This window comes from Chelonia mydas, chromosome 5 (assembly GCF_015237465.2).
Source record: "Chelonia mydas isolate rCheMyd1 chromosome 5, rCheMyd1.pri.v2, whole genome shotgun sequence".
NCBI classification, from domain to species: Eukaryota; Metazoa; Chordata; order Testudines; family Cheloniidae; genus Chelonia; species Chelonia mydas.
This window is the reverse complement of record NC_051245.2, coordinates 103,109,735-103,136,323: the sequence shown is the minus strand read 5'-3', so window position 1 is coordinate 103,136,323 and position 26,589 is coordinate 103,109,735. Positions and strand designations below refer to the sequence as shown.

Sequence of the window (26,589 nt, the reverse complement as noted above, 5' to 3'; positions counted from 1 at the left end):
ATAATATAGCACATCTCTCTCTTTTTGTGTGTGTGTGTGTGTGTACACAAACATCTCCTAAGCTAGAACCGCAATTATCAAAATGTCCAGGTGACATCCAAAAAGTTTGGATAATCAGGAGAGCCAGCCAATATATTTTGAAATCAGCCCTCAGGGTTTCCTGAAAAAAATAATAGATTTCAAAGCCTGCTGGCCAGCTCCTGTGACTATAAACAACCTCCTTCGGCATTCTCTGTATTCTATCATTGTATTCAACTTAGGTTCTGAGGACACAGACTGCAATTTTAGCTTAGCCCTTTTGCAATGGTACTCAAGGAACAGGGAATTTCACAATCCCCTTATCCCACTGGACAACCATTCAGGGTTAGAGCATTTTCTAGTGTCAAGAGAAAGTAAGTTAAACAGCGATATATTGAAGGAAATCAGTGATGTTCTAGATCATTGCTACATTGGTTTTTGAGGAATGGGCAATTTCCTAAGGACTGGAAATGGCACACATACTGTAGTACTATTATACAGAAAATAATTGAGACATGGCATTAATACTGTAGTCTATTTGTTTCTTTTGGGGAAAAGTATTTGAAACAATATTAGAGGAAACATGATTTATCACTTTAGGGAAAACAACTGGGTACAGTTTTTAGGCTTTAATAAGGGAAGAAAAGGAAAGATACCATTTGGGATGGAGACTTCCACCATAGATCTATGATAGTAAACTCTTGCTTAATTAACTATTTTTGTTCATTAAGAGCCCAAGCCAAAGCCCACTTGAATCCAATAGGAGTCTTCCATTAAATTCAACAGGTTTTGGAACCGACCATATCATTGCCATCACAGAAGGAGGAAATGACATTGGATCTTACAGGTTTAGGTTTTCAAAAAGCATTTAATGAGTTTCCATAAGAAAGATGAAGGGTTAAGTTGTAATATCATCATCATTATAACCTTTTGGTTAGAGAAGAGGATTAAAAACAGAGTGCGCATTTTTGTTGATTTTTTTTTCTTCATTTTTTTCCCCTTTAGCTGGAAGGGAGCAGGCAGTAAATGGTTCTGGGGATCTCTCTTGATTAGGTACAGATCTGGATGAGGTTCATTACATTGGAAGTAAGACACAGAATGGTTAACACTATAACTAGATCCAGAGGGATACAGATCTCTTAGGAGACTGGACCAAGAAATGGAAATACAATCTGATATGAAAAAATGGAAAGTAATACGTTTGGGAAAAATGAAGCGAAATAGGGAGCACAGACTAAATGGAACAATCTTGTCACGCTCCCCAGTAAAGTTATTAGTTGCAGTGAAACAAACCCAGAAACTAAGTGCTGTAATGTGACACAGTGAGAGATGGAAAGCAAAATAAAGAGGGGGGGATTTAAGGATTTACATGTCACTGATCAAGCCTCAGCTACACTAAGATCAATCTTAGATACTTTTTCCTGAAGAGGGTATTATTATACTTAATCATTCAAAATGCATTGTAAGGGTAAAATTCGTCACAGCAGAGAGAGCCATCACAAAGCCTATCCTGAGGACTTCAGCCAGAATCTTCCAGATACTCATGCCAGTGCTTAACTTTACACATTTAAGGAGCCCCATTAAGGTCAGCCTGCTGATGTGCATGATGTTAAGATGTTCATAAATATTTCCAGGACTGAAGTGTTGAGTGGGAAGTAAGTGGTGCATAGGCCTCGTGTTGGCCCTCGGCATGTGGTGAATTTCATCTTAAGTGAACAATGTGCTTTGCAGAAATGTTAAAAGTTCTCTGACCCAGCTATTTTGAAATCTAAGGGCCCAATTCTGCAGTCCTTCATTCTGACTTGGTCAAAATTGCCCACTGAAAATCAGTGGGCCCAATTCAGATCTAGATTAAGCAGGTGCAATTCTATTGAAGTTAATGGAGCCGCAGCCAGTTGTGGCCAGGGCTGAATTTGGCCCTTTGTCTTTTAATAGGAATTTTTGCCTCACTAAACTGTATGATTGGACCATAACAAACATGACTATAATATAAGCAAGAAACATCAAATGAAAAAATGGGAGCAGAGTGGCTCATGGGTGAGGTCCTCACTGAAAGGCTGCGTGAAAGAAGTGTATGTTCAGAGGAGGCAGGTCACTTGGTGCTAAGGAAGAGGGAAATTGTTCCAAAAACGGGGAGCTGCAAGATTGAGTAGGAAGAAGGAGACTGTGTGGGAGCATTAAAGAGAGAGGACTGGGTGGAAGTGAAGCAGACATGACTACAGTGTAAAATAAGTACAGTGACTCCAGGATTTTTAGAATGGTGGGTGTTGGTGAATAGAGAGGAGGATAAATATGCATGAAGGGGAGAGAAATACTTGAGAATATCCAGAAAACAAATTAGATGATGTTACTTTTATTGAAAGAACATAAGCCAAAATATGTATAAAAGGGGCAAATCTTGACCCGTTCTCTACAGCTGCAGAGGTCCCCAAGGGCAGCAGAAGTTAGATAATTAGATACTACAGTGGCAGGCACTATAGAAGATACAGCTGTGCATGAAGCAGTGCAAAATTGTTTACCCATTTTATCTAAAGAAAGACCATTCTTGATTTATATTGATAAATGTTTAGCTTCTGAATATAATAAATATTATATCCACAGCCAGCCCATTAAATATTTTATTTGAGCAACAGCAGCTTCTTTTCATATTTAATTAATTTTTTCTAAAAATATTGCTGTCTTTAATTCCTCTTTTAGTTGTTGTGGAAATACCTACCCCAAATTAGGCTGCAGCTCACATAAGCTGAGTTCCCCTACCGCTAGCACGCTTACTGGAAAAAGTTAATTCATGGCTATTTTATGCCTCTGATCCTGTGAGCAGGACTTCAGTGGGACTATTTACATGAGTAAAATTACTCAGGCATGTAAGTCCTTTCAGGGTCAGACCCTTTAGCTTTTTCCCTGAAGAATTACTAGTGAGGCAGATGTGGAGACATAGTGTTGAAAGGAACAGCTAGAGTAGTAATATGTTCACAAACTCCCAATTGTTTTGTAGTTAAATAGAAATTATTATTATTTATTACTTATTAGAGTAGTGCAGCTGGGGAATGAGGGGAAACAGCAGTGAAATCAAAAGCCACGTTACCATATGCTGAACAGATAATATGCAAAACTTCTCAGAAATGGTGTTTAATTTTTTGTCTCTTCATTTTTATATGAATTCACAACTCAAACGTTTCTTGTGAAAATTTCCCCTAAGACAAGCACTTTTTAAGTGGTCTCTTTTCAAGCAAAATGTATGTATTTTAATGCACTCAGTGCTGGGGTGCACTCTCCTCTTCCTGGGCTGCCTCTCCTCCTGGATGGCTGCTACCAGTCCTGCTGGCTTCCTGGGGTGGAGTGATGTTCCTGATCTCTTTAGGCCTCTGGCCCTCTGCTGCTGCTGCAGAAACAGCTCCTTGGACCTGTCCCTCCTGAGCATCCCCCTCCCATTTCTCCTCCTGCTCCTACCAGCCCTCATCCTGAATGAGAAATGACTGGCTGTGGCAGTGACTCGTCCTGCTGCTGCTAATCCCCCTGATTGGCCAGTGCTGTTGATGGGGTCACGAAAGAGGCAGCACAAACTGGTAGCAGGCTCAGAGTGGTCCCGTTAAGGCATACCCATGTTCCCATGCTCTAGGCAGGGCTCCAGTAACAGAAAATGCACTGGAGAGGAAAATGTAACTGTAGAAACTAGCCATAGCCTCCCTTGCTTTGGGTGATAGGCAGGGCAGCCTGATCCAAGGATGATCAAGAAGGGGTTTTTGCCAGGGAGTGCCCTGCTTCTCTTTGCAGTAACTTCTTCCTCTGGAGTTTTTGTGGAGCCCCTGACAGGAGTTACATTTTTGTCAACTCTTACAATTTTATTGTGAGTCTCATGATATTTGGTGTTTGTCTTAAAGCCCCAGTTCCTGAAGTCTAGTCATTACATGAGAATCTCAGCTTTCGTTTAAAAAACAAACAAACAAAGACCACATCTTACTAACCCTCATGGTTTCTGAGAAAAAACTTGAGAACATGACCCAAGGGCACCCTAAAGGCTCAGAAACGGTTTCCGGGGGAGGAAGGGGAGAGCCTAAAATCTATTGTTTTTGTTTGTTTTTAAACTCACTATTTTAAAGCCAACCTCAAGATATTTGGAGGCCTGACTCATACTTGAATGCTTGGGGTTTGCATTACTGGAGTTAAATCTGCTCCTGTTGGCAGGGTCTTGGAAGGAGGGAGGCGCTATTATAGAGTACTGCCTGCCCTACGTTGGACTCAGTCCTTGCAGTGTTACAAGTTACACCTCACTGCATCAGCTTTAGAGAGCCTTCCCCATGTGTTTAGTTAGCATGACATTCACGGTACTATCCAAATATTATTTACTGTTGACAGTTCAGTGTGTATTTATGCCTTACAAAATTTGCAGGAAAAAAAATTGGATTTGATTAATCAAAGGTGGTTCAGAACTGTGTAAGTTTCTGAATGTACCACTAACGATCACAACTTACCTCTCTCTCTCTAGGGACATTTTAAGGCTGGTTGGGAAAATGTCAGTATTTTTGGCAAAAATGTGAGCACAAGAAATTTTTTCTATCAGTAAAATCTATTCACTGAAAAATTTCCAGTCAGCTCCAGTAGTTGCTCTATAATTAGTACAATAATATCTGAGCGCTTCTCATGTCCATTCCTCTGCTGAAAAGTTTAGGTCAATGCTTTTGTATTTCTTTTCTTTGTAATGTTTTTGTTTTAAAGGAGACCGATTTTAAAGACTGTAGCTACTGTTCACAAAAGAGGAATTTAAGTTGAAGGAACTTTGCCTCTGAATGTAGAGTCTGTCATCTGTAGTATACTTTGGAACTGAATACATTTGGTCAGTGAGAATGAAATGCACCTTTTTAATATTAATCCTTCTCTTAGAGCCTGATCCAAAGTCCAATGGAGTCAACAAGAGGCTTTGTATTAACTTCACTGGGCACTGGGTCAGGTCCTTAATGCTCAGGGCTATGTATACAGTCAGACCTGTATTTCCCAAAAGACCATAAAAATTGTTGTTGATTGAGTCCAAAGAGTACACACAGATTATCCTTACCTGCTAGCCTGGAGTATGTAATATCATGCATATAAAGCAGGTATTATGTCTCTCTTCATAGACTAACATGTGGAAGGTGATGGTAATTCATTACAGAGGATTTTGTTTTCTCTTTTATATGTCAGACTTTGTTTTATTTGTAACCCAAATAGTTGTCTGCTTTATATAAATGAATGAAAATATCTTTTCTTCTACGCACACTGTAAAAACATCAGTCAGTATCCTTTGCTGTTAGATACTGAATGACTAACATGTACTGTTTCAGAGTAGCAGCCGTGTTAGTCTGTATTCGCAAAAAGAAAAGGAGTACTTGTGGCACTTTAGAGACTAACAAATTTATTTGAGCATGAGCTTTCGTGAGCTACAGCTCACTTCATCGGATGCATTCAGTGGGCAGCTGAGATTCAAGGTAAAATATAAAAATGTTGTTGCTTGTTCTTGACCTTCTTTTAGAAACTCTCTAATGGAAAATATATTAGGCATTTCCCAAAACTTGATCATTCTGTCTTTTTTCCTTAGGTGAGAAGTCCGGTGGACATCAGCAGATTCTGAAGAAACCAAAGTAAGATTTTACATATGCTGTATTTCAACGTGTTTATGGTTACAGTTCAACTTTTTTCTTAAGGGGAATGTCACTAATTTTTGGCATGGATTTCTTGATGTAAATCTAAAATTTGTCTTGTACTTGGCATCCTCTAGCAGTTGTTGGAAAGAGTATTATTTTTAAGATTCCTGTAGGTGGGAAACAGCACATTGTTTGGAGCGGTGGCTTTTGCAGTGAAATCTTGTTCAAAGGAGTCTGGAGGGGCCAGGGGTGAGATCACAGTTAAGATTTTTTCAGGCTTTTTGGAACAAAGGACAAGAGTCTTAATCCCAAAGTGGGTTTGTCAGGTATGCTGCAAATTAAATGGAAATGTAGTTAGTGAGTAGAATAAGTAAACAAACAAACAAACAAAAGGTTGCTTTTGAGCCTTTATAGCTTTTCTGTTTGGTGTCAGATTCAGTAAACCAGCAAAACACTTCATGGGTTCTTGTAAACATGTGTTCTGCATATCACAGCTACTTGAAAGTTTACATGTAAATTCTTACATTCTTTTAAAGACAATTCTGTATTTCAGTTGTGAAGAAATCTGATTATCAAACACTTTGGGCCTCTTTCAACTCCCTTTCCTGTCTCTTTCCATTGACTTGAATAGGAATTGGATTAAGTCCTTAATGAGAATATATCCGATTACAGCAGCATGTTAAAACTAACCAGCAACTCAAATCAATGAAGTGAAGTATTAATTATTGTATGTGTACATCGATAGCTTTTAATCTGCAATGCATGATACCTGTCATATTTGGATTTACCTAAGATGTGAACAGTGATTTACCATTTGCCAGTCAGGCTACAAAATGTACAAGCCAGGCATATGGTGAAGGATGGTCTCTCGGTTGTTTGTTTCTATTTCTCTGTTAGGCCAGTAAGAATTATATTATTTAAAGGTTTCAGAGTAGCAGCCGTGTTAGTCTGTATTCGCAAAAAGAAAAGGAGTACTTGTGGCACCTTAGAGACTAACCAATTTATTTGAGCATAAGCTTTTGTGAGCTACCGATGAAGTGAGCTGTAGCTCACGAAAGCTTATGCTCAAATAAATTGGTTAGTCGCTAAGGTGCCACAACTACTCCTTTTCTTTTTATATTATTTAAAGTTTGTTTTTGTATTTCCTACATGTTGCAATAAATGGAAACTCTAAAGTCAAAACTGGTGCCATATTTAGGTATAATTGCTCGGAGTCCCATTTCAGCCAGGGTTGTCCTCAGTTTTTAAAATCAGCCTGCATGTTGACAGCTTTTAAATAATGTTTTCTTGCCATCACTGGAGGCTGCTTTGTTTAGCAGGTGAGAAGCCATTGGTGGCAGGCTCCTCTCTCAACGCTTCCTTCAACCGTTCTTTGCTGGTATCTCTGTATAGAATGAAATAGAGAACAGAGTAAACTGAGCAGGCAAACAAATCCTCATTGAGCAAGATGGGTGGTGGGGAGAGTAGCAATAAAAATGGGACCTACAAATACAAGAGAGAGTTAGGAAAGGGTCAAAGATTTTAGATTACTACCTGTAGTTAGAAGAAAAGGAGTACTTGTGGCACCTTAGAGACTAACAGATTTATTTGAGCATAAACTGAAAGCTTATGCTCAAATAAATTTTAGTCTCTAAGGTGCCACAAGTACTCCTTTCCTTTTTGCGGATACAGACTAACACAGCTGCTACTCTGATATCTGTAGTTAATTTAACTGGGATGTGCCTATGTGATCCTATTTCAGCTGATGGTTATATATCAGTATGCTTTTGAACGAGAAAATCCAGTCCTCATAATCTATGTTGGAATAAATCCTGTGCACACACTTCTTAAAAAATAATTAATACAAATAGTCCTTATGTCTGAGAAGATTTTTTTCTTCCCCTTCTGGAGGGAGGTGGGTGGGGGGCGGGAACTGGGGATATGGACGTTTCGGACAGGACACGAGGACCTGCCCTTTTTGACTTACAGGTTAAAATCTGACATAATTGAACATCTTAAAAAACAAAGACTTTTAAAAGAACCTTTAAATGTTCTGTCTCAACTGAGAATACATTGCCAACATTTAAGACTCTAACTACCTGTCTACAGCCACAAATCAGGTAGGTTTAGTGGAGAGGGCACCAGATTGTGAGAGTCAGGAAATCTGGGTTCTAATCCCAGCCCTGCTACTGACCTGCTGCGTGACCTGGGCAAGTCACTTCACTTCTCTGTGCTTCTGACTCCCCTCCCTACCCTTTGTCTTGTCTATTTAGACTGTAAGATCTTTGGGGCAGAGACTGTCTCTCACGATGTGTTTTTGATGTCATTATTTTCTGATGTCCTCCATGAACAAAAGACTTAAAAGCAGTTCTAAGACAAGTTGACATGGAATCACTGAAATCCCAGCGAGTCTGAGTTAGCTCTCGATGCTGTAAGTAATGCATTTCCATTTCTGTGCCATCATAGTAATGAATCACTATCTTATGCAGCATACAAGTATTCATCCTCCTGAGGCGGCTATGACATCACTTAGAATATTGAATCTTCATGAAAGCCTATGATGTTATAAAAACTGACAGTTATATAATATACTTTTTTTCCTCTCACCTGGCACAGCGTGTTATGCAGGGGAAAAAAATTCTCTCTGGTTGATGAGGTTTTCTTTGCCACAAAAGGATGTCTTCACTTCAGCCTGCCTTTGATAGATTTCATTTTATATTTAGATTTAAGTGTCCAAGGAAAAAGATAAATCAGGATCACCTAATCATAGGGAGTCTGGATTGTACATGAATTAAGAAACGAGCAGAGACATTATTTTAACTAGTCAAAAGGTTCTATTATTTCTAATTACTAAATTATAATTGTCCAAGAGCAAATGAAAGGTTGCTAAGACACAGCATATTACGGGAGAGGGAGCAGGAAAGAAGAAAATCAGCACAAATTATTAATAAATCAGATAGCAGCACTAGTATTAATCTAGGCATATGTTATCAGGGTTTCAAAATAACCATGTGTGGTATGATGATAAAGCAAGGCTTTGTTGAGATTCTGCTATCATTCTGTATCATCTATCATCAGAGGCCTTTCATAAATGATGGAAAATCTGCAATTACTTACTGAGGAAATAATAACTTTCTGGTAAATGGTGAGCAGGTGTACAAAAGTACAGACATTCTTAGCAGAAGGAACAGCGTTACCATGCAAACAACTTGGAGTTTGGGACAAAGTTGGAACTGACAAGTTCAACTTGGGAAGACATGATCATAAGACCCAGTTATAATGGACTACTTTATTAATTTCCCAGAAGTAATCTCACTTGAATATACCACAGCAGCAACAGTTGTCAGGCACATTAAATCTGTATTTGCATGGCATGGAATTCCAAGAACAGTAATAACTGACAACAACCACAGTTCAACAATAGGGAATTCCTGAACTTTGCTAACATGTATGACATTCATCATGACATGAGACATATATATCTTCAGTGATGAACTGCCAGAAGCTGAAGAACCAGTTCCTTCAGTCGCTCCGAGCCTTTGGCGGCATTTCGGCAGCATGTCCTTCAGTCGCTCCGGGTCTTTGGCGGCACTGAATGCCGACGAAGGCTCGGAGCGAGTGAAGGGCCCGCCGCCGAAGTGCTGCCGAAGGCTCGCAGTCCTGCTGAGTAAGTAAAAATTCACAAGGGAGCCTCCCCGGGCAGGATGGTCCTGCGGGCCGCAGTTTGCCCACCCCTTTAACAACCGGCTTCTAAATTTAATAACCGGTTCGCGCGAACTGGCTCCAGCTCACCACTGTATATCTTCCCATATATATTAGAGCCAATGGATTAGCTGAATATGGAGTACATATAGTGAAGAACTTGCACAAAAAAGCAATAGATACAAGAGAAGATAGACATTTAGCACTGCTCAACTATAGAGATAACCACTGCAATATGGAAAGTCACCTCCTGAACTCCTCTACCGTAGACCTATAAATTCTCAATTACTAGATATAGGACAAAAACAAAGGATGATTAAGGAGTCTGTGATAGTGAGGAAAAGACTAGGAAAGTAGTCAAATTTCTTTATTGTAATATTTTTTTGATTGTAAAGAGGGCTTGCAATACAGCAGACTAGGAAGATTGCTGAAACACCCTGAAAGACTGATCAAGACTTGTTAGCATTGTGTTTAAGCAAACTGAACAGTTAAGTCAGTTAGTGTATTTGTAATAGTTTGATAATTTAAACAAAAACACTATTAAATTACTCAGGGCATATTAAAAAGGGATCTAAAATGGGAAGATGTGCTGTGGAATAAGTTCTCCAGGAAGTGTAGGCTTCCTGTACGCTCTATATACAAAAAGAACAGGAGTACTTGTGGCACCTTAGAGACTAACCGATTTATTTGAGCATAAGCTCATGAAAGCTTATGCTCAAATAAATTGGTTAGACTCTAAGATGCCACAAGTACTCCTGTTCTTTTTGCGGATACAGACTAACACGGCTGCTACTCTGAAACCACTCTATATACAGTCTTTGGTTTCCTGGGACACACTTCCTGCTGGGAGCAGACACAAAGAAGTCCAGGATAGGGCAGTTGCAGACTGAAGCTACACAGAGAGCAGAAAGTTTGTCACCTAATTTCTGTATATAGTTCCTGTTCACATTAGAGTTTATCATGACAATGGTCTGCTCATCAGTGAGATACTGCAATGTGGATTGGTGAGACTATAGCTGAGCACCAGAGAAAAGAGAAAATTGAAAAATGGGAGCAGGTTCAGAGAAGATGATTTGAGGTCTGGCAAATGCACTTTAAGATGAGAGACTCAAGATGATCAATTTATTTAGCTTATGAAAGAGTACAACTGATAAAATTAAAGAGTAAAGGTACAGTTATGTATTTATGCTATTAAATATGGGTGGTGGTGGTCGGGGACTCTCTCCTCAGGGGGACTGAGTCATCTATCTGCCGCCCTGACCAGGAAAACAGAGAAGTCTGCTGCTTGCCAGGGGCTAAGGTTTGCGATGTGACGGAGAGTCTGCCGAGGCTCATCAAGCCCTCGCACCGCTACCCCTTCCTGCTTTTCCACTTGGGCACCAATGATACTGCCAAGAATGACTTTGAGCGGATCACTGCAGACTGCGTGGCTCTGGGAAGGAGTATGAGGCGCAAGTGGTGGTTTCGTCCATCCTCCCCATGGAAGGAAAAGGCAGGGGTAGAGATCATCGAGTCGTGGAAGTCAATGAATGGGTAGGCAGGTGGTGTCGGAGAGAAGGCTTTGGATTCTTTGACCATGGGATGGTGTTCCAAGAAGGAGGAGTGCCAGGCAGAGACAGGCTCCACCTAACGAAGAGAGGGAAGAGCATCTTCGCGAGCAGGCTGGCTAACCTAGTGAGGAGGGCTTTAAACTAGGTTCACCGGGGGAAGGAGACCAAAGCCCTGAGGTAGGTGGGGAAGCGGGATACCGGGAGGAAGCACGAGCAGGAGCGTGTGAGAGGGGAGGGCTCTTGCCTCATACTGAGAATGAGGGGTGATCAGCGGGTTATCTCAAGTGCCTATATACAAATGCACAAAGCCTGGGGAACAAGCAGGGAGAACTGGAGGTCCTGGCAAAGTCAGGGAATTATGATGTGATTGGAATAACAGAGACCTGGTGGGATAACTCACATGACTGGAGTACTGTCATGGATGGATATAAACTGTTCAGGAAGGACAGGCAGGGCAGAAAAGGTGGGGGAGTAGCACTGTATGTAAGGGAGCAGTATGACTGCTCAGAGCTCAGGTACTGAAACTGTAGGAAAAACCTGAGATGTCTCTGGATTAAGTTTAGAAGCGTGAGCAACAAGAGTGATGTAGTGGTGGGAGTCTGCTATAGACCACCGGACCAGGGGGATGAGGTGGACGAGGCTTTCTTCTGGCAACTCGCAGAAGGTACTAGACTGCACGCCCTGGTTCTCATGGGCGACTTCAATCATCCTGATATCTGCTGGGAGAGCAATACAGCGGTGCACAGACAATCCAGGAAGTTTTTGGAAAGTGTAGGGAACAATTTCCTGGTGCAAGTGCTGGAGGAACCAACTAGGGGCAGAGCTCTTCTTGACCTGCTGCTCACAAACCAAGAAGAATTAGTAGGGGAAGCAAAAGTGGATGGGAACCTGGGAGGCAGTGACCATGAGATGGTCGAGTTCAGGATCCTGACACAGGGAAGAAAGGAGAGCAGCAGAATATGGACCCTGGACTTCAGAAAAGCAGAATTTGACTCCCTCAGGGAACTGATGGGCAGGATCCCCTGGGAGAATAACACCAGGGGGCAAGGAGTCCAGGAAAGCTGGCTGTATTTTAAAGAATCCTTATTGAGGTTACAGGGACAAACCATCCCGATGTGTAGAAAGAATAGTAAATATGGCAGGCGACCAGCTTGGCTTAATAGTGAAATCCTTGCTGATCTTAAAAACAAAAAAGAGGCTTACAAGAAGTGGAAGATTGGACAAATGACCAGGGATGAGTATAAAAATATTGCTCGGGCATGTAGGGATGAAATCAGGAAGGCTAAATCACACCTGGAGTTGCAGCTAGCGAGAGATGTTAAGAGTAACAAGAAGGGTTTCTTCAGGTATGTTGGCAACAAGAAGAAAGCCAAGGAAAGTGTGGGCCCCTTACTGAATGAGGGAGGCAACCTAGTGACAGAGGATGTGGAAAAAGCTAATGTACTCAATGCTTTTTTTGCCTCTGTCTTCACGAACAAGGTCAGCTCCCAGACTACTGCACTGGGCAGCACAGCATGGGGAGGAGGTGGCCAGCCCTCTGTGGAGAAAGAAGTGGTTCGGGACTATTTAGAAAAGCTGGACGTGCACAAGTCCATGCGTTGCATCCGAGAGTGCTAAAGGAATTGGCGAATGTGATTGCAGAGCCATTGACCATTATCTTTGAAAACTCATGGTGATCGGGGGAAGTCCCAGAAGACTGGAAAAAGGCTAATGTAGTGCCAATCTTTAAAAAAGGGAAGGAGGAGGATCCTGGGAACTACAGGCCAGTCAGCCTCACCTCAGTCCTTGGAAAAATCATGGAGCAGGTCCTCAAGGAATCAATCCTGAAGCACTTATACGAGAGGAAAGTGATCAGGAACAGTCAGCATGGATTCACCAAGGGAAAGTCATGCCTGACTAATCTAATTGCCTTCTATGACCAGATAACTGGCTCTGTGGATGAGAGGAAAGCAGTGGACGTATTGTTCCTTGACTTTAGCAAAGCTTTTGACACGGTCTCCCACAGTATTCTTGTCAGCAAGTTAAAGAAGTATGGGCTGGATGGATGCATGCACTACAAGGTGGGTAGAAAGTTGGCTAGATTGTCGGGCTCAACGGGTAGTGATCAACGGCTCCATGTCTAGCTGGCAGCTGGTATCTAGCGGAGTGCCCCAAGGGTCGGTCCTGGGGCCGGTTTTGTTCAATATCTTCATTAATGATCTGGAGGATGGTGTGGATTGCACCCTCAGCAAGTTTGCGGATGACACTAAACTGGGAGGAGTGGTAGATATGCTGGAGGGTAGGAATAGGATACAGAGGGACCTAGACAAATTGGAGGATTGGGCCAAAAGAAATCTGATGAGGTTCAACAAGGACAAGTGCAGAGTCCTGCACTTAGGACAGAAGAATCCAACGCACCGCTACAGACTAGGGACTGAATGGCTAGGCAGCAGTTCTGCAGAAAAGGACCTAGGGGTGACAGTGGACGAGAAGCTGGATATGAGTCAACAGTGTGCCCTTGTTGCCAAGAAGGCCAATGGCATTTTGGGGTGTATAAGTAGGGGCATTGCCAGCAGATCGAGGGACGTGATCGTTCCCCTCTATTCGACATTGGTGAGGCCTCATCTGGAGTACTCTGTCCAGTTTGGGGCCCCACACTACAAGAAGGATGTGGAAAAATTGGAGATAGTCCAGCGGAGGGCAACAAAAATGATTAGGGGTCTGGAACACATGACTTATGAGGAGAGGCTGAGGGAACTGGGATTGTTTAGTCTGCGGAAGAGAAGAATGAGGGGGGATTTGATAGCTGCTTTTAACTACCTGAAAGGTGGATCCAGAGAGGATGGATCTAGACTATTCACAGTGATAGCAGATGACAGGAAAAGGAGTAATGGTCTCAAGTTGCAGTGGGGGAGATTTAGGTTGGATATTAGGAAAAACTTTTTCACTAGGAGGGTGGTGAAACACTGGAATGCGTTACCTAGGGAGGTGGTGGAATCCCCTTCCTTAGAAGTTTTTAAGTTCAGGCTTGACAAAGCCCTGGCTGGGATGATTTAGTTGGGGATTGGTCCTGCTGTGGGCAGGGGGTTGGACTAAATGACCTCCAGAGGTCCCTTCCAACCCTGATATTCTATGATTCTATGATTCTCATAGTATGTGTCTAGTCATATAGTTCCATACAGTACAATTTTATTTTTCTATCTTTCCCTTAAAAAAAAAACCACTAAGAAATTTAATTTAAAAACAAAATATTAGAGAAAGGTTGCAAGATTTAGCATGAGTAGGCCCACAATTGTTAAAGTTGTGCACGCAAGCTTAACTCTATCTTTTTGAACAAAAGCATTACATATCCCTTTGAGTTTGATACCGTTTTTAGTTATACTATCACTACTGCTGCTTAAATAATATGATATTCTGGTTTATATTTCTCTACATCTGTAGGTACAAGTACATAAACTCTTATAATACTTTGATCTACTCTATCTATGCCAGACAACAAATCCATGGAAGTCATATATATATGAAAAGAACGCAGGAAACCATACTTACACATCATATTATAGAACAGGAAAGCCAATACAGAGTAATAGTGAACCTTTATTGGTGTAAAAATTAGTTTTGTAGTTAACTGCCTCATCTCCTGAAATCCATATGTGGAAGGTTGATTACCAGTTACAAAGAATGTGTGTAGTTTATGGCTGCTGACTTATTTATTAAAAATGCATAGCTTGAGAGTTTATCATGTAAATAATCTGTAGTAAAAGATTTTAGATCACTAAATCAATTAAAGTATAACTACGCAAGAATTAAACAAATTACAAGATGCTACACGTGTAGCCACTGTTCATGGTTAATGCATGATAAAATATAGCTTTATCGCATGTGACCGTGTAATTGAAGGACTGCTTGGTTTATCATAAGTATGCATAAAGGCACAGCATTCGGTTTGCTTGTGCTATCTTAATTTTGTAATTTCCTGATGAAAGCTAAGCTATCTAGCCAAGGGGATTAGCTCTGACTTCATATAAATGGGTACAACTCCCATTGACTTCAATGAGAAGTCACCCACTTATGTAAGGGCAGAACTGAAATCTTAGCTTTAGCTTAACATAGTTTGCTTTTATGGATTAAAATGTGCATTTTCCACTAAAGGAAATGGCTTCTTTTGAATGTTGCCATTTACTTCCTGGGTAAAAACATGGGGTCATATCCTCAGATGGCTTAAATTGGCACCAACTGAGGATTTGCACCAGCTGAAGATCTAGCCCCCTATTGCTTTTGAAACTGCAGTATGGGAATTTACCCATGATCTTTAAGGTACAACCATGTTGGATTTAATAGAAATATTACCTTTGTGTTTACCAGAGAGAAAATTAAGTGAAGCTGTGAATCTAAACATATTTGGGACTGTAACTGTACCTGATTTATTAAACCAGTCATTAATATGCCATTTACTTTTTTGAATTAATTGAACCTGTGGTGACTAAAAAAGAGAGATTATGGTGTAGACTTCAGGAATTAATAGCGTGAGCTGTGGGCACTCTGTATCTTAATAATACATTTGAATTTTTGGCTATTGTTTGCCTTAGTTGGGTGCTGCTGTTGGATTTTTTTTTTCTCTTTTCTGTAATCACAGACATTATTTCAGCTGACTTCTCCCCTACAATCAAACTGGTGATCATTACACAGCTTAATAATATATATTTTAATGCTTATTTTGCTGTTTATTCATTTAGAGATCTATTCTTTTTCTTTGTGTAACCACTCTGTTCCAGTCTTGTATAAAAAAGTCTGTGCACTGAGGCAAACAGGCCCTGAATCCTAGTTTAAGCAGGACATATCTCAAATTATTATAATAGTTCATTGATAGGTGTCTAGACTGTTTTGTTCGTTTGTTTTTTCACTTTTGCATGTGTGCTTGAATAATAAATTGATGAGCACAGTACAAAACATTAAATAAATCCATTAAATTATATAGTACTAGAACTAACCAGGTGCTATAACCACGGGCAGCAAGTGGACACGCAGCCCTTCGGGGATGTTAGTCCCATGGTCCCGCCCCCTGCAGCAGGAGCACTGAGCCCCCTTTTCCCCTGCCGTGGCCAACCCCGAGCCACCCTCCCCCCCCACCACCACCAGAGCAACCCCGGGCCAGCCCCAGCCAGTCGGCCAACTGACCCAAGCCCTGGCCTGAGCAGCCCCAGCTGCGACAGCCAACCGACCCCTTGCCCTGGCTGGGCGGAGCAACCCCAGCCCAATGTCCTGCGACAGTGGCCCCCAGCCCCAGCCCAGTGGCCCGCAGCAGCAGTTGCCAGCCCCACTCGCACCGGCCGGCTGGAACAGCCCCAGCTTCGGGCCGGCCCGAGCAGCCCCAACCCAGCATCCTGCAGCAGTGGCTCCAGCTATTATATCCGCCACCCAAGGCAATCTCCACAATCTCCTAATAAGTTTGGATTGCTTTCCTGGGAGCCCAATAGACATAATAACTTCCACCAAAATCCTAATAAAATGTGCAGACAACCTCAAATCTGCTGCTGCTTACTTCTGAGGCGGGGGAGAAATGCCTATTTTTCACCTCCTTTTTACACCTGCTCACAAAATATATAATATATAAAGTATATACTTTTTTCACATTTCATTTTTTTTCACACATCCCAGTTAATTACATCAAGTCAGTTTGCATTAGCTAATGGATAACCTGAAAAAGGCAAAGAAAAGCTAGGAATAGTCTCACTTTTCAGTATGGATAGATGCTGCCCCTACATTGATTATTCAGAGGCATTGCCTGTAGAAAGTTTATACTGGTAACTTGTAGGTAATAGCTGAAAACAATAGCTGCTGGATTATAACAATGAGTACTAAAAAATTTTTAATTTTAGAACCATTACCATATTACTTGAACCTAACAGGCTAGCATGAAAGAATGGACCAACTCATCAAAATCAAATCCTTCTTGAAACTCAGGTCTGTGCACAATCCAAAATGAGCTAAATGTTTTTAAGGTCTGAAAGTAGGTGGCTAGGGACCTTGCAATTATTTACTCCATGCTTCTTTTCCCTACTTTACCTTTCTTGTCTGATATGTCTTGCCTCTTCCATCCCCAACCTGAGATCTGATGAGTCAGGCCATTCTCCCAATGCCTTGCCTTTCCTGAGTCCATCATTTGTTCTGTGCTCAGACTTCTTTTGCTGATATTTCAGATTCATCAAAAGGTCACTTTCCCTCCCTTCCCTAGTCCATGCTTTGTTACCCCACCTGCCTCTCAGCTGTCTCCCACCATTCCCATTCATATGCAGGTGTTTTTCTGACATGATGTGCCAGATCGGACAAACTGCTGTACTGGCTGCTTTCTTCAAGGCCAGAGAGGCCTCAAAATGCCTTGTGCACTTCTGACCCAGTGGATCCCAGGAGCATGAGGGGTAACAGCTGAACCCCCACAACTAATGAAGAATATCAGCAAAGCAAGAATACCTGACTGTGAGTGGGGTGGAGGGGTCAGATAAGAGCAGAAGTGGCATCAAGGACAGAGAAAAAGAGAAACCTCTTACAAAAGCATGGGGTACCTCCGTGTGCTGTTTTGTCACCCTTCCTGTCCAACATGTATCTTAAGCTGTTTGTGGGCTTAGTAAGAAAGCACAAGATGCAATGTTTTCAGCATTCTGATGACACCCAACTTAGTCTCTGTCTCATCCACCTTCAGTGACATGGGTTCAGCAGCTTAGTCAATGACTAGCTGAGACTGGTGCATGGATGAATGCAAGCTGGCTAATGCTCAACCTAGATAAGACTGAGGAGATGATAGTGGGCTACAGGAAGCAGCCAGAGGAGACAACAGAAGTAATATACTCCCTCTATCAAAAGGACCAATATCCGCTATTAATTACTAGCGTTCACAACTTAGGTGTGATTCCCCATCTATCTAGCCTGGATCTAGCTAGAACACCCTCCAGTTTTGCATTTTGGGAAGGGAAGGTTGAATGTAATGCCCTTAAATTTGTTCGGGAAGCCCAAGGTTGAGAACCCCAATATCGAAGAAGATTTTACCTCTTGCTTCTAGAGGTGATCCTTCCAAAACCGGATTAAGATGGCCAATGGCTGTGCCGAAGATAAAGGGTTTCATTCTCCCGTGCTGTCAGTCTGAGAGCACCAGCACTAAATACACTTGAAGTCTTATTGTTAAAAAAAAAACAAACCAAAAACCTGTTAGCTATTATCCCTTCTTTTTGTGCTGTTGTCCTGATGTCCTGTGTTGGAGCTGATAGTGCCTGTTTCACAGACAGCTAGAAACAAAGTAAAATGTAGTTATGTATTATTTTAAGCAAAGACTCAAATGGATTCTAAAGCAAGTGAATGCCTTTGCTTGCTCCTAACCAGCTGTTCCCTACTGCCTCCTCATTACTTATATACAGTTTTAGAAATCGCTCGTTACTAGTGATCATTTTTATTGTTTTTTCTAACAGCAATAACACCAATATTTTGGTAGTGTTGCACAAAAAGATACACAGTTAAAGTTGTTCTTTTTAAAATCTATGTTCATTAACTTTGTTGGTCTGTGAAGGGAAATGTGTTAGGCATTTGGTTCATTATATGTCGGGTTACTTTGTTTGAGGTTTAAAATTAGCAAGATTATATTATTTCAAATTTTATCTTTGCCTTTCATTGTGATTTTAAATTTCAACGGAACACTTTCTTGCCTCATGAGGGTGAATGCCCATGGAAAACAAAGGAGTGGTGCATTGTTATGATTAAGAGAAACATATTCACGAATACAAACATAACCTGCAGTTTCTAATTACTGACATCATAATTAGTATTAGCAACACTAATGCCATATTGGCTTAACACTGTTATCATACACACAGAGTTTAGAAGAATCCTTCAGAGCCCTGATGTGCTCTGATATCACATTATAAATTATCCTTGTCTTCCTGTTATGTGGAATACTTCCTGTCCTCTGACCCTCTCTAATTACTGATGCTGACATCTCAGAGGGACTTCCTAGAAGTTCAAAAATTACTGTATTGTTTTAATTATTCAGTAAAAGACTGATTAAAGTATGTCTGAGAGCAGTGCATATCTAATTCATAATTACATACATTAGTGATAAGCTCTGTGGATTAGACTTTTTACCTCAAGGGATGTAGTTTGAATCCTGCCTGGATCATGAGTAGATTTGCTGTAAGACATCTTTCATAGGAGAAGCTTTCAATATTTGGTGGTTTGTCTCACATCTTGCATTCCTTTAATAATAATTAGCAATAAGAAGTTTATGAAACAGTTAACCCAAGCATCCCCTTTTGGAAGTATATATAATTTCTTAGGGACGGGGGGAAAATATTCTGTTGTGGGAAAAAGGGGTTTCCTTCTTCAGTAACTGTTCACTGTTAGCATAGCTGTTGTGCTTTATGTACATACGTTGTTGTTCGGGGGAAAAAAAGTGTAAGGTGAAAAATTCTTTTGGTGAAGCTATGTCACTCACAGGTGTGAAGTCTGGTCATGACACTGAATAGCAGGGATCTGCCACTGAATGTATTTACAGCTACAAATGCTATATCAAATGGATGGTAGCATTAAATTGCAAAATTGAAAGGGCAAAAACACACACTCTGCCCCGCCCCCCTCTTCAATTCCGCAAATAGAGGTGAAAGTCTGTCATCTGCAAACAAATGGGAGGAATGTCGTCTAGTTTTTCTTCTTACTATGGAACTGAGACAGAGGCAGGGAAAGAAAGTTAGTATAAGGTGTATACTCAAATAACACTGTTACAAGACCATTTTACCAGATATTGTACTTGTCACGGTTCCTTCCCCACTCTGAACTCTAGGGTACAGATGTGGGGACCTGCATGAAAGACCCCCCCTAAGCTTATTCTTACCAGCTTAGGTTAAAAACTTCCCCAAGATACAAACTTTGCCTTGTTCTTGAACAGTATGCTACCACCACCAAGCATTTTAAACAAAGAACAGGGAAAGAGACCACTTGGAGGCGTCTTCCCCCAAAATATCTCCCCCAAGTCTTATTTCCTGGAGAAGGCTTAATAAGAATCCTCACCAATTGGTACAGGTGAACACAGACCCAAACCCTTGGATCTTAAGAACAATGAAAAATCAATCCGGTTCTTAAAAGAAGAATTTTATTTAAAGAAAGGTAAAATAATCACTTCTGTAATCAGGATGGTAAATACCTTACAGGGTAATCAGATTCAAAACAGAGAATCCCTCTAGGCAAGACCTTAAGTTACAAAAAGACACAAAAACAGGAATATACATTCCCTCCAGCACAGCTTATTTTACAACCCATTAAACAAAGAAAACCTAACGCATTTTCTAGCTAGATTACTTACTAACTTTACAGGAGTTGGAGAACTTGCATCCTGATCTGCTCCCGGCAAAGGCATCACACAGACAGACCAAACCCTTTGTCCCGTCCCCCACTCCAGATTTGAAAGAATCTTGTCCCCTCATTGGCCATTTTGGATCAGGTGCCAGCGGGGTTACCTTAGCTTCTTAACCCTTTACAGGTAAAAGGATTTTGCGTCTAGCCAGGAGGGATTTTATAGGACTGTATACAGAAAGGTGGTTACCCTTTCCTTTATATTTATGACAGTACTGTAGTGGGATGTGTGGATGACTACTCTTGGGCGGGTAGTAAAGATTTAGTATTATTAGTTCTGAATTTACTGAAACACTATGAAATTTGAGAGAAATGATGTATAATTAAATGTTCAGTTTCTGTTCTATCCAATTAAATATGCCCTAGCAATAATGTAAACTGTCTTTCTCCTAATACCCTCCAGTCTCCAAGGTTATTGATTATGGAGACATGGATACATTTCAGATGAGTGCACAAAAGCTTGGACACAGATCTGAAGCTTATCCCAACTACAGAATCGGAACCTCTTGGATCAGTAAAATTGGGGTTGGAAATCTCATGTGCACAGACCAATTATGCAACTTGTGAAAATACACAAAAATATCCTTTATTAACTAAGGATTAAAGCTACATAATTTTTCCCTATCTGAGTATTAACCTGGTATTAACCTGGCACTTTAAATGTCATCAGGTGGGTGGAGACAAAGTTCATGGCTGAAACAATGTGCTCAGCACAGCATCCATGGGGTGAGTCTTTGTCTGATTAACCAGAGGAAAAGGGGTACTTTGGCCCCTTTAAGGGGGCCCTCCCCCCGTAACAGGTAGTAGAGGGGGCATGGAGAGAAGCTTAAAAGAAAAGGGGAGAAGAGAAGAGCAGGAAGCAGCTGTGCCAGGTGAAGGTAAGAACACTGCTCTTCCTGCTAACCAGAAGAGTAAGTGTGTGGAGGGGAGGGGGGTTATTTATACCCCATGTAGTCCTGGAAAAGCTCTGTCTTACCTGGATTGGGCTGGCAGCAGCACCCAGCCACAAAATTTGCAACAGGATTGGGTTTCCTCATGACCCCCTGTGGGCATTATACTACTCACATTTTCTTTGTGGGCTGGGAAGGAACGTTTCCCTCACTGTGAAATTGGCCAAGGCAGGGTGAGGTTTTTCGCCTTCCCCATAGCAAGTCTGGGACCTAGTGGGGTGGAGCAGGTGGGTTAGGTGATAATGTTGCTATTGAATATATAAAATTCATGGCAGATGACCAGTGCAGGTATTTGTTATGGAAGGATCCCCTTCTATTTTCATACCCTTCCTTTAGTGAGTGTATGGCCATTATTATGGTTGATCAAATATAGGGGGTCCAGAGCAAGACCAGATTGTTGCCTTGGAAGCTGGGGTACATGTATTTCTTCCCAAACTTGTGGTTTCTTAGAGTCAGAGTGAGGGGAGAAAGGAAGAAATTTTCTTCAAATCCTTCTCTATACCTCCCCAAGCAGGTTGACTGGAACTAGAGAAAACTGCCTGCCACATATAATACATGTATGCTTTATATCATGATTTTATTTCCTACCTCAACGTGGTGCAGTGGTGACCCTGGCTGTTCAACATCTATGGTAGCGGAGTGCATTCTCCGGCAGGTCTAACCATGCTATCAAGGGTCAGACTGTCAGCCCTGCAAGGTTATTGCTTCCTCTGTGGAGGGACATATAATCCCTCTTTCTGAGGCTGCAAACTAGCTAAATTGAGGAGGTAAATGCGCCACTGACAGCCCAGCCAGTGGGTGGCTGAAAACAGTGGCTAAAACAACATGGAAAACCAAGTCTCAGTTCTCTGCACATTCCTTGATCCTCACTCTGGATGCAGTGAGGCATTTGAACGACGAGAGGCTGCAAAGAATCTCCGGTGCCAGGTCACCAAAAGGAAACTGGACAACTCTCTCAGTGTGCACTTATAACAGCAGAACACTGATGAGGGAGGAATCGATAAACCATCTCATGTGGGAAAAGGCAAAAACAGCCTGCCATGCACTAGGTGTTTGCGAAACACGACGAAAGAAGGAGATGGAGGTCAGCTGGAGGGATGGAAGTGTGGTCATTCTAGGAAAAGGAGAAGGCACGAGGACAGTTGGAGGAGTCGGATTCATCATAAACAAAGAATGGTCTTTGAAAATTGTCTCATGCCATTTGAAGTCATTGCATATTGGGGTGCTTTACCTTTGATTGAACTGAAATAGTACCCTCCAAATCATCCAGATCTATGCTCCCGCAAGTGCATATGAAGATATGGAAGGATTCTATCAAGAACTGGGGGAAACCCTCGCTCAGAGTTCCACAAATACGATTGTGATGGGAGATTTTAACGCCAAGGTTGGAAGAGGGAGAGAGGGTGAAAAGTTCATAGGAAGGTATGGTATCGGAGAATGAAATGAAAGACTAGCTATATTGGCAGAGATGAGGAGAATGTTCATCAGTAACACCTGGTTCCAAAAGAAGGCCAACAGAAGATGGATCTGGATCGCACCAAACACAAAGACAAAAAATGAAATCGATTACTTTCTGATCGATAGATGATGCATTGTGCAGGATATTTCAGTAGTGCCATCATTCAATATCGGTAGCAATCATCACATACTTGGAGCCAGACTCACGTTCACTGTAAAGGTGGAGAAAAAGGCGCTGTATATGGCGACAGAAGGCACCAACCAATAGCTTTCGATGAGGCAATCCTGAAGGAAAACATTTCTAGGGAAGATTGGAGATTGGAGCTTCCTGGACGACTGCGATGATGATTATGAGAACTTCGGTAAGAGACTGAAACGGTGTGTGAAATCAGCTGAGTGTGAAAGACCAAGAAGAGCTAATGAAAGAATCTCAGTGAATACAAAGACTTTATTGGAGAAGAGGAGGAAAATGAAAAGAAATGTCAGTGACAGGCTTGAGTACTCCCTTCTCTGCAAGCTCATACGAATGAAGTTGAAGGAAGACTTCGAGAAATTTCGAACTGAAAAGGTCCTAAAGGCTGCTGAAGATCATAAAAGTCTCAAAAAATGCAAACGGGAATTGGTGTTGTATAGGTCATCATTATCAGCTTTGAAAAATAGGGACGGAGAATCAATAACCAATCGAACAGAGATGGAGGCAATCTGCAGGGATTTCTATACCCATCTGTTTCCATCCCATATAGACATCCCAATGCCATCACTTCAACAAACCGATGAACACATACTCCCGGTTTTTATCAGCGAAGTCCGTCATGCAGTCCATCAAATGAAAGAGGGGAAGGCTCCAGGCAAGGACAGTCTGACGGCAGAAGTGCTTAAGGCGGGAGGTCAGGAACTTTGGAAAGCTCTCGCCCAAAGGTGCAGCCGCTACCTGGAAATCCAGAAGATACTATCCATTTGGAAAGAATCCAATATCAGTTTGCTGCATAAGAAAGGCGATCAAGAAAATCTAAAGAACTATCCCCCGATCTGTCTGCTTTCGCATATCTATAAGTTGTTCACTAAAGTAATAACAAATCAACTGTTGTGAAACCTGGATGAATAGTAACCTAGAGAGCAGGCCAGCTTTCGAAGGAATTACAGCACGATAGACCACATCTTCACTCTAAACCAACTACTAGAGCATTCAAGGGAATACAGGTTCCCTTTGTGCATTGCCTTCGTGGACTATGAGAAGGCGTTCGACAGCGTAGAGACTAATGCCGTTCTTGAAGCTCTTTCAGAACAGGACATCAGCACAAAATATATCACATTACTAAAGGAAGCGAACTCTGGCTGCAGCATCGACATATCGCTGTTCAATACTCCCCTCCGAATCCCCATCAAGAGAGGTGTGAAACAAGGAGATACAGTTTCACCAAAATTATTCACAGCCTGTCTTGAATTGGTTTTTTGATGAGCAGACTTGAAAGGCAGGATTAATATCAATGGCAAGCGGCTAAACCATCTCAGGTTCACAGATGATATAGTGCTGATAGCCGAAAATACAGCCCAGCTTGAGAGAATGCTTAAAGAACTGAACGCGAAAAGTAGTCAAGTCAGATTAAAAATGAACCGATCGAAAACGAAATACATGAGATCACTTGTTCTGCCAAGAACCCAAATAACTCTTGGAGGAGAGCAGATCCAAGAGGTTGATAAATATGTTTATTTGGGCCAGGAAGTGAACATGCGCCACAATCAGAAAGTCAACTGTCATGCAGGAAAAACGCTGGATGGTGCGCATTCAATGACGACAAGGACATCCTCCAAGGAAAGATCAGCAAAACAACTCATGCAAATCTTTTTAACTCGACCGTGCTTCCAGCGATGTTATATAGCAGCAAAACATGGTCGCTGACAAAGACTGAAGAACATCAACTGTCTGTCACACAGAGGGCAATGGAACTAACATTTCTGGGCATTTCGCTCTTCGATCACATCCCCAATGATCACATCCCCAGTGAAATAATTAGGCAGCAGTCTGGAGTGCGAGATGATGTTGTTGAAAGCAGGCTCAGCAAAATGCGGTGGGCGCGACATGTGGCCCGACTCAGCGACAACAGATGGGCCGCAGCTATATCTGAGTGATATCCGCGAGAACAGAAACGGCCATACGGTCGGCCTCCAAAGAGGTGGGATGATTTCCTAACAAGGAAATATGGACAAGCATGGCGAAGGATGGCCAGAGCGAGAGACGATTGGAAGACGTGTTGTGATCAGCTCAGTCTCAACTGATGAAGGACCGACAGTCTACGCAGTCTATACTGGGAATAAATGTCCTTTATTTCATACTTCCTAGTTTCTCTCAAAGTGTCAGGTTCAAAATCCATGAAAAGGGAAAAGTAAGGCCCATATTGGATACACAGATTTTTTTTAGGTGTGAACTTTAGCTTTACTCACTTGCTGGCCTTTAAAGGACAAGGTAAATGCCCATAAGTGAAAAATGATGTGTTTTTATTCCTCTAAAATCAACAGAATTACATATTCTTAAAATTAAATTTCATGGCTCTTCCTTACAGTCTTTCAGCTTTTCTACTCCTGGTCTCAGCCAAAATCAGGAAATGATGTGCTATTTATTTATTTCAAAATAACCAATATTTTCTATGGTGCTAGGTGCTATATGAAGTGTGCACGATTTCAGATGGATCAGTTCCATAACACTCCTGACCTACCTCCTGTAACATTCTCTCAGACCACTTCATATGTCCAACAGCACACCTCATCCATTACTCCTAACATCTGCCCATTTGTATCCCAGCCAGCTCATTTCCTCAGGGAAACACATGGAAGGGTAGATAGGGCTTTTAGTGCTCTCTGTCAGAACAAAGGAAGACATATGTTGCAGAGCTGAGAGCCTTTTGCTGTTAAAACAAGTTGGGGAGCTGGTGGAGATATCCGCTTGAGTACCGTAGCTGATTGCAACTCCATGAGTATCGTATCACGGAGGTTGTCTCTAAGTAGCTAATGAGAACCACATCCTTGTAAGGCTCTGATTCTGCAGTTGAATCTGCTGCTGGAGACCCTTGTGTTTGTATGGGGCTATGGGACAATGTGGCTTCACACAGGCACAGGGGGTCCACATTAGCAGCTCTGATTGGGCACAGGATAGTTTGATGGAATTAAAATTTAAAAGTAACAGGGATGAGGGGCAGTTACTGGAATTTCAGGCCACAAAAGAGCTACATTTGGATCAAGTCGTGGGCAGAGGTGCACATTGATTTTTATTACATCTGACCCAGTTAGTTCATTTCTAGCAATATCATAGAGATTTTATACGGATCTGATCTGATTGTTCCAGGTTATGATTGTTAAGCACAGAGACTTTGATTTAGGTGTTAAAATGTCTTGTCAAACTAGATCCTCATCTATATCATTAAGGATATTCTGATCACTCCTCTCCAGTCATAGATCTTTGATAAAGTGGGAGCTAACTTGAGAAGAATGAAGTGGAAGGGAAGTGATATTTTATTGGAGGGAGCATCTTTCAAAGGAAACCTTCACCACTTTTTTGACCTCTTTTTGGTACCAGTGAGTGCAGCCAGACTTTGGGAAAGAAAAACAGATCGTATAACATGAAATTTGGACACACTCTCTCCCCATCCCCTGCCCTTTAGCAGAGATATTATGGGTGGCACATTGGAAATGTTTATACTTTTTGGTATAGAGACAAATTAAATCCCCTGTTTGGATATGCCAATGTGTCCATCAGATATGAATCCAAGTCAGACTATTGTGTGATGTCTGTGGGAGGGGAGAGAAAAAGGCAATTAGGGTGTATTTTAAAAATTGTATATCATATTTCTCTAAGTTGTGGCATTTATATTAAAAGAAAAGTCAGTACAAACCATTTATTTTAGTTTTGTTAATCCCAAATTACCTTTTTAATAAGTTGGGGAAGAA

At 41.6% G+C, this 26,589-nt stretch overlaps 1 protein-coding gene across 5 annotated transcripts in view; it reads left to right on the top strand.

The window, feature by feature from the left end:
• PTPRD (protein tyrosine phosphatase receptor type D) overlaps window positions 1–26,589 on the top strand; it is a 2,140,771-nt gene that overhangs the window by 1,521,067 nt on the left and 593,115 nt on the right. For all 5 annotated transcript variants that reach the window (XM_043546218.1, XM_043546214.1, XM_043546216.1 and 2 more), the window contains one exon: window positions 5,591–5,633. The gene's annotated coding sequence lies outside the window, so the exon portion shown is untranslated. The remainder of the gene's footprint in view (window positions 1–5,590; window positions 5,634–26,589) is intronic.